This window comes from Triturus cristatus, chromosome 3_2, assembly GCF_964204655.1.
Source record: "Triturus cristatus chromosome 3_2, aTriCri1.1, whole genome shotgun sequence".
NCBI lineage: Eukaryota > Metazoa > Chordata > Amphibia > Caudata > Salamandridae > Triturus > Triturus cristatus.
Genome location: NC_140584.1, coordinates 1,071,775,006 through 1,071,787,163, shown reverse-complemented (window position 1 = coordinate 1,071,787,163; position 12,158 = coordinate 1,071,775,006). Strand labels below are relative to the sequence as shown.

The window sequence follows — 12,158 nt, the reverse complement described above, 5'->3', positions numbered from 1 at the left end:
ACTTAACCAGGTTTTCTCCTTTTAGGTGCGCCGTTGCATGGATGGTGTTCGCTTCATTGCTATATTTGCAGGGGAGAAGGAGTCTGCAGCATCAGAGATTTGCAGGAGAGATGCAAGTAGAAGAAGCTTGGATAGGTCGTGGAGACGTTCAGGTGAGTGGAATTGCTGAAGAGGACTTGTCCTCTGCAACAAGAGGCTCAACCTGTGGGTAATCCAACAGCGGTGGCAGCTCCATTAGAGCAGAGGAGCGCCGCCCTCCTGCCACTATAGGTTTTAAAATGATTTTATTATTGTTTTATTTTAATCCCATGGACCTGCCCAAGGACTTTAACGAGTCTTGGGGGTGGGTCCAGGGGCTGACAGTGCTGGTGGGGGTGTTGTGGGCAATTCCTTCACAGCGCATGAGGTGTTTGGCCGGCTGTCTCAAGCCGGCCAAACCCTCATGTGCAGAGAAGCTCTCTCCAGCCCCAAAAGCGTTCTTGGGGCTGGAAAGAGCAGAGACGGGCTGCCAGTCTGCTTGGGAGCGCAAGTTGCATGTGCTCAGGCCAATCCCGACACTGCTTTCATGCAGCGTGAGGATTGGCTACAGTGCATTCTGGGAGCCTGTGCCCAGAATCAGGAAGAGCGCGATGCTGCGAGAGATGGCAGAGGCAGCGTTAAGGTAGGTTTATTTTTCATTTCTTTATTTTTCTTTTTTCTTTTTTTTTTTTGTAGCACAGGTATAAAATTTTACATAGTACAAAAATACACAATACAAAAAGCAACCTGCCTAGCTCCAATTGCGCATATACAATTTTCATAGTTCATGATCCATTTTAAGACAGAAAAACCATCATCCAAACTTTTCATAAATAATTATTGCACAAGGAAAAACACGATGGAGAGGAAAATAGAAACAAGATTGGATGTAAAAAACTCATGAATTATGATAGGATAATACTTGATGAAATATTAGATGGAAAAATAATTAAATTCCAAAACAGCCAAATTCTTTCCAGTTTGGTAAAGGAACCTATCCTTTTAGCATAAATACATTTTCGGTTAAAGACTCTCTGCTTTTTTTGTGTGCTTTTTTTCTTCCCTCAGCAAAGATGGCAGACGAGCAGAAAGCAAAGAAGACCAAAAAGCATCATGCCTGCCGCAACCCGGTTCAGACTCGTGGTATCGGGAAATATTCCCGATCAGCGATGTTTGCCAGAAGAGCAATGTACACGTGCAAGTACACTGCCACAGAAACAAAGATTGAGTAGAAGATAAGACCACCAGGAACTATTCCAAAGCCAGTAGGTGGAAACAAGAATGGACGCACCCGTATGGTTAAGCTTCGTAAAATGCCCGATACTATCCGACTGAGGATGTACCCCGCAAATTGCTGAGTCATAGTAAAAAGCCCTTCTCCCAGCACAAGAGCAAGCTGCATGCCTCCATTTCTCAGGGACAGTTCTGATTCTTCTTAATGGGCGTCACAGAGGAAAGCATCTGGTTTGCTCCTTGTAACAGGTCCATTGGTTTTAAATCGCATTGCACTGCGTAGAGCTCACCAGAAATTTGTCATTGCCACTTCTACCAAGATTGACATCTCTTCAGTAAAAATCGCTAAACATCTCACTGAATCCTACTTCAAGAAGAAGAAGCTGCACAAACCCAAACACCAAGAGGGTGAAATCTTTGACACAGAGAAAGAAAAATACGAGGTAACGGAGCAGCGCAAAAATGACCAGAAGCTGGTGGTTTCGCAGCTCTTGCCTCTCCTCAAGAAAGAGCCCCAACTGCGTGGTTACTTGAGATCTACGTTCTGCCTAGCCAATGGAGTTTATCTACACAAACTGGTTTTCTATTTGGTTAGAAAATTGCTCATTAAAAGAAAACGGTCTTAAGCCGTAAAAAACAACAACAACAAAAAAACCTCAGCATTTTTTAAATCCATTCAGAGATCGTCGGACCATCTTAGACTTCCAGTTTGCTAAGATAAGTGCTCTGGCAATTAAAGTTGCAATAAAGGTAAATTGAAGTTGACCTACAGTCAAATCTCCTCTCGTCTCTACTATACCAAAAAGGGCAGTAGAAGGGCTAGGAAGAAGAGTAGTTTGCAGTTTCTTACTGATTTCAGAAAAAATGTCCTGCCAAAAATTTCCCAGGTGGCAGCATGTAAACCCGACATGGAGCCAATCCCCCACTACCAGCCCACATCTAAAGCACCTGGGATCCACAGAGAGGAACATTTTATGGAGCCGATCCCGAGTGTAGTAGATCATCCATTTTCTGAACCATGCCATCCTTCTCAGATTAGCAGCCCTGACTGTTTTACTGCTCATGCTATTATAATTCTGCCATACTTCAGGGTAAATGTGCAACCAGTAGTCAAGTTGATCTTCTCCAGGTGATCCAAGATCACCTGTTTATTCTCCACTGATTTGAGTAATTTAAACCAGTTGCCTATACCTTTAATTTTAGATATAAAATGAGCCTTCCCCAGAAGAGCTCCTGGACAATCTTTTTTGAAAGTTTGGTCTGCACAGAACAGCTTAACCTGTGTGTAGCTAAATGTTAAGAGACTGCTTATATTGGTCTTACTATTACATATCTGTTGCCAGGAAAGAAACCCTTCATTCCTATAGAAATCATGAAGAGTAAAGAACCCCAGTTTTTCCCACTGATCACAATTTTGAGGTGATCACTGTAGCCCCAAAGGAATACGTTCCTTTAATTTCATTTGGGGGTGGAGCCACAGAATATCATATATACCCCATATTTTCTGAAAAAGCAAAGTAATCACCCTTGGGGTCTTATAGCGTGTTTTTATGGGAAGTTTGGGTAAACGTAAAAAGGGCGCAAGGTTGACCTCAGATTCCTTGAGCATAGATGCAAGAAAGAAATTGGCATCGAGCAGCTCCTTTGCGTTGTTGTAATTAAGCTTGTTAGGAATTGAGGCATAATAATATAGCCGTACATTTGGTAAAGCTAAGCCCCCGTCCACTACTTCTAAATGAGGAATCTGTAATTTTATTCTCGGTTTTTGTGCAGACCAAATAAAACGTCAAAATTCAGACTGGATGGAATCAAAAAAGGATTTCGGAATTTTAATCATTAAATTGGAAAAAAGAAATAAAAATAGCAGGAGAATATTCATTTTAATAAGGGCGACACGCCCCATAATTGAAATGGGGAGATTTTCCCATTGTTTAAGAAAATATTTTGTTTTGTTTAAAGTGGAGATAAAGTTTAATGGATATAAATCTTCCAATCTGGTGGTCACCAAAATTCCAAGATATCTTATTGGCTTGGCTACAATATAATGTTCCCGCATTGCGAGGGGCAGAATATCAGCCGTGCTATTAAAGAGAAGCACCTCTGATTTAGAATGACTAATTTTATATCCTCCAATATTAGTAAACTCCCCGGTTTTATCCAAGGCTCTTGCTAAATTGTCTCTATCTGCTGCTAGATAGAGCTCCATATCACCGGCAAAGAGTTTAAGATTTGCTGAACCCGGTAAGGGAGCGGTTATAGTGTCATCCGGCCGAATAGCACATGCCAGAGGCTCAATAAACAGGGAATATAAGCCCGGAGAAAGCGGACAGCCTTGGGTGTCCCCCGGCTAATAGAGATTGTACCTACGATATCTCCATTGATGATTATGGAGGCTTTCGCATTAAGTTACAGATTTTTCACCGCATGGCCGAATTCACTTAGAATTTTTATTTTTAAAGATTGTAAATAAAACCTGCCATTGTACTCTGTCAAATGCTTTTTCAGCATCAAGCATTATTACAGCCGCCTTAGTTTTACTAATAGAAAAATAATTGATCGCCTGCACCAAATAAAGAGTATTGGAAGCCAATAGTCTGTTTTTGAGAAAGCCATTCTGATCATGATGGATCAGTTTAGGGACAACCTGCGCAGGTCTATTTATCAAGATTTTAGTAAAAATGTTGTAGTCAGATTTTATTAGACTAATAGGCCTATACGAGTTGACCTCATCTACTGGTTTCCCTTTTTTAACAAAGCTTATTACCGCAGCTTGAGTGAAATTTACCGGAACTGGGCCCCTCCAAGAATCCCGTTGAATAGCGTACTTGAAAATACAGCAATTTGAAGGGAGAAGATATTATGAATCTTAGACGGAATTCCATCTGGCCCGCAGGCCTTAGCAGCCGGAGAAAGATTGATCGCCTGGTTAACTTCGTCAAGGAAAATATCTGATCGCAAGAGCTCTTGCGCCTCAGATGATAGAGTAGGGATATTTATCTTATCGAGCCAACCTAGAGTGACCTCTGGGCTAGTATTATGTGTCTCAGTATAGAGGTCTTTGTAGTGATTAAGAAAAACTACTGAGATCTCCGTGGGGATTGATGTAAAGCACACAGTAGTTGGATCTAAAAATGTTTTAATGTGGTTCGAATTTGATCTCTTTTTTGCAGACCAATCAAGAAATTTACCTATGTGCTCGCTTTCCTCATATCTTTTCTGTAGAACCGAGTCATGGTGTAAAAATTCTTTGGATACAAAAAAATCATGTAAATTGGACTTGGCACCAGCGAGTTTAGCTTTCCTTTCTGGAGTTGGCATAGCAAGATATTCTGCGGTAATGTGGTTAAGTTCTTTCTCGAGCTGAGATCTAAGAGAGGTCTCTTTTTTCCTTTTAAATGCTAAAAATGCAATCACCTCACCTCGAAAAAAGGCTTTGAAAGAATTCCAGACAGAAAATGTGGAAGAGGTGTTGATATTTAATTTTAAAAATTCCTCTAGTGCCACACGCATGTGCGCGACCCATTGTTCATCAATAAGAAGTGATTTATCGAATATCCATCTGGGCCTAATTTTCATTGGAATCTTAATTTCAAACTTCACAGTGATCAGAGCATGATCTGAAAAAGGATTTTCACAAATCTCAGACTCAGTCTTTAAAAGAGTATGTGAGATAAAAAAAAGTCAATACTAGAAGAGGAATGAAATCTCCCTGAATAACAAGTATATTGCCCTTTGTCTGGATATTGGTCCCTCCAACAGTCAACTGGCGAAAAATCCCTTATAAGATCTTGGTATAGCTTTCTGGATTTGGTTTAGTTTGTTTCTTATTGGCTCAAGAGAGCAATCTACGGCTGGGTTTATCAACATATTAAAACCCTCCCCTAGTACAAGATACCCGGATTGAGTTGTTGCAAAATCGTACAGGGACTATAGGGATAATGGAGAGTCCTCAATAGGGCCATAGTAACTCGCAAAGTTAAAAAGTTGGTCTGAATTCTTCATCTGAACTCAAAGCCACCTGGTACTATGATCTTTATGGACCATCAAGATCTCGCATTGAAATTTCTTAGCTACTAAGATAGCAACCCCTCTAACAGTTGCGTTAGAGGAGGCATAAAATTTGTGTTGAATATAGCCAGGGGCTTTATCTACAGGAGCGCCCTCCTTATAATGAGTCTCTTGTAAAAGTACAACATCAGCTTGAAAAGATCTAAATCAAGCCATCATAGATTGTCTCTTTTAACTCTATTATTAAAACCATTGACATTGCAAGACATTACCTGCAGTATTTTACTAATCATTTTTCGTTTGGCTTTTTTGCACAATAAACACTACCTGATCACAGGAAAATAGACAAAAAATAAAACAACAAAAAAAACTTGCATAGGGCTTTAAGCTTTTTGTACATGTGCTACATATTATTCCACAACCCGTGCCCCTGCCACCCTCCCTTCCGCTCCCAACTCATTCGTGAAACCCCCACCCCAACCAACCCATGGGCCCCCCTGACCTTGGAACCCTGCCCGTCTAGGTATCCTAGGATGCCCCCACATGCGTGAAGCCCCTCCCCCCTCCCTTCCTGACCCTATCTATCCCCCCTTTCTCCCTATGCTGGAGTGCAATGACATGGCACCCAAGACGATAAGGGGGGCGGCTAACACTATCTAAAGAGAGGAAAAAGAGAAAAGGAGAAAAAAGAGAATAAAGCTAGACAGAAACGCCTCCATCCAATACCATCTATCCCATACCATCTAAAGCTCAAAAAAGAGAGAGAGGAAAAAAGCAGAGAAGAGGCAAAAAAGAAAAAACACTAGCCCTTATTCCCATCTCCTGCATGCTATTAGGACCGTAAGAACTCCTGAGCTGTTTCCACAGAGTGGAAAAGTTTGACCCGCCCTTTGTAAAACACTTTGGATTGCTGGATTATACCCGCCGGGGCCCCAAGCTGCTGAAAGGAATTAATCATGCCTCTAAACTCCTTTCTCCTCTGTGCCACAAAGGCTGACATATCTGAAAAGATTTTAAATGAAAAATTATCCGAAGTCTGGAATCCTTTGTCTTGAATGGCTCATGCCAAAATCTTGTCCTTAGTTCTAAAGTCACCATAATTTGCAATAAACAGTAAAAAATCTCCGCGAACACGCGATGCTTCTTTCCTGTTCGCGAACTCTGTTTGCGTGCTCAGGGGTAAATATCTCACGAAAACACATTTTGAGAACGCGAACAAGCAAAAAATTCCACGAAGACGCGGAACGCAGAATTTTGGGCAATTCCGCGTTCTCTGCGGAACGCGAAATTACCCAAATTCTGCAAATTCCGTGAACGGAGCGGAATTTACCGCCCAGGCCTAGTGATAGTAAGATCAGTTCGCTGAGTTGCTATTTCAGGACAGACATATTTAGAAATAAGATCAGAAGCAACTTCCACCACAGAACGACCATTCTCGCTACAATCAGGGACTCCTATAATATGAAGATTACATCTTCGTGAGCGGTTTTCTGCATCATCGACTTTGATTTGGAGACTGATGAGTTCGGACTGTAATTTTGAGATCTGACTTGTGTATAGAGGCATCTTGTCTTCGAGGTCTGACACCCGTTGTTCTGTGTCGGTAATACGTGAAGAAAGTTGCAGGATATCGGCGTGTATAGAACCTGACTGCAATTCCATTTTCTTTCGTGCTTCCACCTGAGAAAGTTTCAAACTTTGCAGTTCTGTCACAATCTGGTGTAATAGAGCATGAGACGTAGCCTCAGATGCTCCCGGGGATTCCAGCAATTTACATTGATCTGTCCCTGGGCTAGAGGAAACCACCACAGATGAGATTTCGCCTGGAGCTTCAAGGGCAGTAGTGAAAAAGATGCGCCAGGGAGTCTAATTGCTGAATCCTCCCCTGAGACAACTGCCTCGCAATTGTCATGGATGTCTAAAGTAAGGCCTTGCTTCGATGTTGTAGGGTTAGCTGCTTTTGGATGAACGCTCGTACCAATACCAGCAAATAATTGGTATGTCTTGTGTTGCATTGCTCCCGAGGGCGGTTTTGTTGACGGTGTTACATCTGGTAGTGAGGCACTAGCTTCTACCTCCGGGGGGGAGATCTGGCTTGCACCACATGAAATGTTATCTGTAGAGTCAAGGGAACATTTGGCGGATGTAAAATTCCAAGGTGCGGCTAGATTGCGATCCTCTTGCTCCTTAGATTTTCTGGAGGGCAGAACCTCTCTAGAAGAAATAGCCTTAGATCTCCCGTTTAATAACCCGGAATCCATCTCCTTCTCCATCTCTTTAACAGAAAAGATCCTATTACGACTCTTAGCCGCCCGTGTAATATTGGCCACTAGTCGGGGTTTGACATTGTCCCGGGAGAGTCTCTTCATGGCTTTTATAGAGCTATAAGCACTAACAGATTAAGGGCCTAAGCAGAGGGACGCAAGCTGTACCCAAACCTATATGGGCCACCTTCAGCGTCCACCCCACTGGCCAAGCAAGAAGAAAAACAGGAAGACCAAGGGTCCTAGCGATGAAGAAAAGCAATCGGCTCACATACCTGAAGAGGGCCTGGAGAGCCTGGAAAGGCCTCAGAAGCTTTCTAATGTAAGGAAATTGCCATAGGAGAGGAGCTGCCAAGTAAGGGTGTGTGAAGCACAGCAGTGATGAAAAGGGCAGCTTCTCATTGGTCAGAAATAGCATTTGCCTCAGCCTCCTGATGTTGTGGCTGCAGAGTTAACAGTAACACCTCTAGGATCAAAACCACCACCTGCCTTGGAAACTCCAGGGAAAAGAAAGTCAAGCTGCCAACCACTTCCCTGAGCCGCATTCAGAATAGCGTGGAAGTGTTCTGCTCCAGAGGAAAAAAAAAATGATCAGCACGACGTCATCAAAGCCCTCTCCCGGGCCACGAGATAATAAGCTGCAACAATGTAGCACCGGTCATCCATCAGCCGTCAGCCATCAGCTCCTGGTAGACAAAAAAACACGGCACAAAAAAAGAGAGGAAACACTTCAGCTTTTTTTTTTTTTCATGCCCGGGATTGAAGAAATGTTTAAGGAGCCTCTCTCCCAGGGACTGAATTCAAGATATGGCAACAAATTATCAGCGGCTGCATATCGGACGCACACCACCATCTGTGCTTTGGAGAAAGACGAGAGCCACTCCTCCTGTCTAAACTGTTGAGAGAGAAACGCCGTCAGCCGCCCAGCCCGCCTCGCCTTCACTTGCGAAGCATTATGGGAGCTTCCGCCAGTGCGTCTTCTTTATTTTTCTTGTTGTCCCTGAACATAGTAAAATTGTCTTACATCCAATTGCCACATTTAATTTACTTGTAAGTTCCTAGTAAAGTGTTATTACATGTGGCTTATAAATGAAATACTACTAGTGGGCTTGCAGCACTGATTGTGCCTCCCACTTAAGTATCCCTTTAAACATGCTACAGGGTGGCCATTGCAGCCTGTGTGTGCAATTTAACCTGCCATTTCAACCTGGCAAAATAAATCTTTTGTCAAACCTAAACCTTCCTTTTTAATACATATAAGTAGGGGTGGGCGGAATTCGCGAAATTCACTTTTGCAAATTATCGCGAAAATGTTAAAAATCTCCGCAAATACGCAGAAATATCGCGAAGATGCGGAAGTTTTTTTCCTGCCCGTTCACGGTATTTTCTGCGTGGTCGCGTCTCGCCAACTTACCCATGCGGTTGCTCGCGGGCGCGGCCATCTTGTTTTCACTTGTCTCGCGGTGCATGATCGCGAGAAGAAAGACGTGATCGCGCGACGCATGACGTTACTGCGGGCGCGAACTGTCGCGAGACAGCGCAAATGGCTACCAACAATCCAACATCTCGAGGAGAACGCGACCGGATCGGGAAAACTTATCGGCGAACGCGGAGATTCAGGTAAGGCGATCGCGCGCACGCGAGAATGTATTATTTTACAGCACGAGCAAGAAACAAATTATCGCTAAGCTGCGGAATGCGGAAGTTTTGACATTTTCGCGCTTTCTGCGGAATGCAAAAATGCCAAATTATCGCAATTTCCGCGAACGGAACGGAATTTTGGCCCAGGCCTACATATAAGTCACCCTAGGGCCTGCCCAAAACAGCCCAGAGGGAAAGGTGCAGTGTATTTAAAAAGCTAGACATGTACTTTTAGGTTGTACATATCCTGGTAGTGAAAAACTCCTAATTAGTTATTCACTACTGCAAGACCGACCTCTCCCATAGGATAATATTGGGTTATCTTATTATATTTAATTAGTACTAACGTTCAATTCGGAGCAAGTATGAATATCAAGTTTGATGTCCAAAGAATTGTCATTTAATACCCACTTTAATGGTAAAGTCTGATTGCATATTACAAAGAAAATGTTCTATTATCAGGGACTTCAGTACTAATGTTTACACTTAGGTGACTGAATTGCCAACAGAAGGAGTCTCAATTCTTTGTTGATGTACAGAACATCTAAACATCCTTATTCCATAACAAGTATGAATTTCCTTTTATTATATGATCTTCAAAGAGAGCAGTATATTCTTCAAACCCAATGTTTTTACTTATGGTTCTGTTTATACATCTATACAAGAAGATTCCTAACCTTCAAGTGAACCTCACTTTAATGGTATAACCCTCATATTGCCCCCTTGTCCTGTCAAAGCAACCACCCTTGAAGCTGTTGTTTTACTCTTGTTTTCATCATATCAAAGCCTTCTCTGGAGAAGCTCTCAAAACCTCACTCACCATCATCAGTCACTCAAGGAGTCTTCCTGGTGGTGCTAAAATGGTACCAGTTCCTCCCACTAGAAGAAGGAAAGCTACACTAGACACTAATGACCTTGCCAGTTACTGGTCCATCACTAATCTACCCTTTATCAACAAAAAAATAAAATAACTTTCGGTACACAAATTCAAGATCCTTAGATCCTATCAATGACAGTCATTTCCTACAAGACTTACAGTCTTACTTCAGATCACACTGCAGCATGGAGACAGCTCCCTTAAGCGGCATAGGGGATGCCCTCCCAGCCACAGATAAACTTGACTCTTCCCTTCTGATATTATTCGTCCTTTCTGCTGACTTTGACACAGCCCATCTTCAACTACACCCCTGAGTCTAGAACGGGTTTCACTGTAAACTCCATTCACTGATTTTCTTACCAAACTGGCAACAGTTTATCCACTGGAGCACCTGCAGGTCCCAGAAAATTCTTAGAAGTTGCAGAGTCCATCGTGGTTCCAGGGCCTCTTCTCCCTAACAACAGTCTAAAAAGTCACCAATATGCGAATGACATAAAACTGTCTCAAAGTATCCTATTCTCCACACAGCCAATTCCCCAAACACTGCTTGCACCTTCTAGAACCGGATGTCCAGCACCTACTTGATGTGTAATCCTAAAACAGATTGCCTGCTAATGGCCAAGTACAATCATCAACTGTCCACTCCATATCTGGCTCAACAACACAAAACTGGACAGATTCAAACCCTAACTTTTATCCAATGCTAATTCTCTCGGATTCTTCCTGGTTCATGTATACCAGCTCTTTCCACTAAAGAGAATTATCCTACTGCTCTCAGAAGGTGACTTCAGAACTGCTGTTCAAGACTGCTTACCCTCATTCTGGATGGTAGTATCATCCTTCTGCACAACCTCCCAGGCCAAACACAGGCACCTATTAAGTATATGCGCAAACTTCTTCAAGGGCATAAAGAAATATGACCACATCATCCCCACCCAGATGGAACTCAAATGGTTCCCCTTGCTGGCCCACTCCTTCTGCATCATCTACAAAAAGAACACCACTTGCACCCCGCCTACCTCACTGAGACGTAGGGGAGGTTGGAACTCACAGTGTTACATAAAAAACTCTTAGAGATTCTGCAGAGTTCATGAGTGGGTGTAAATCCGCACATCGCACTACTTGCGCCGATTGTTAGAGCCGGGAGCTTGTCCCGTGCTGCAAAATTAGAGCAAACTGCACCATGCTGCACGCCAGAGGACGCTGCTCCTTTGCTGCCACTCGAGTTGATTTTCTACTTGAGCATCAGCTTTCTCACCATGAATGGTTGTGACAGCCCGCGACCGCACACATTAAGAAAATCTCACTGGGTGCACTCCTAGCGCCCGGAAATTGAACTAGGGGAACACCAATTCTCGCTCGTGGCTGCCAACTTTACGTTGACAATCTGCACATAAGAAAATACTCTGCCACGTGGCGGTTGAAAGAGTTTTGCTGGAACTCAATGTTACAAGTAGGCATGGGCGGTAAATTCCATTCCGCTCGCGGAATTTGCGGTATTTGGGTAATTTCGCTTTCCGTGGAGAACGCAGAATTGCCCACAATTCTGCGTTCCGCCGCTTCACGGAATTTTTTTGCTTGTTTGCGTTCTCAAAATGCGTGTTCACGAGATATTTCCCCCCGAGCATGCAAACAGCGTTTGCGAACAGGAAAAAAGCATTGTGAACAAGCAATTCTGCGCATTTGCGGAATTTCTGCGTGTTCGCAGAGATTTTTTACCATTTCGCGGAGCTTTGCGTTGAAGTACTGGGAATTTTAAGCCCAGCGGTGCAGGGGAACACACCCTATGATTTCGGGTTCTTCCTGTTTCAGACCTACAGAAACACAGAGTCTTCTGGGTGAAGTCAAAGATCAGTTTATTGGCTGCAGACCAATCACAGGTATCCTAGAAGTACAACAGCGTGTATGTTCTCAGGAGACTGCTAAAAATCACAGAAACGGGCTTCTCCTTAAATACAAAATATCATGCTTCAGGCACACATTCCTTGGTTTATGGCATGGTCATATAAAGGTATACATTACAAAACGAAAAGGCAGAGTCATGATGACCATCCCACATTCCAGTTAAGCCAGCCCACAATTATTTACCCAGCAAGGCTCAGATCCCACATCAGATA

The 12,158-nt window shown here is 43.1% G+C and overlaps 1 pseudogene; it reads left to right on the top strand.

Moving 5' to 3' along the window:
- Positions 1-1,075: 1,075 nt before the first annotated feature.
- LOC146859139 (large ribosomal subunit protein eL6 pseudogene) lies at positions 1,076-1,877 on the top strand (annotated as a pseudogene).
- The last annotated feature ends 10,281 nt before the right edge of the window (positions 1,878-12,158 follow it).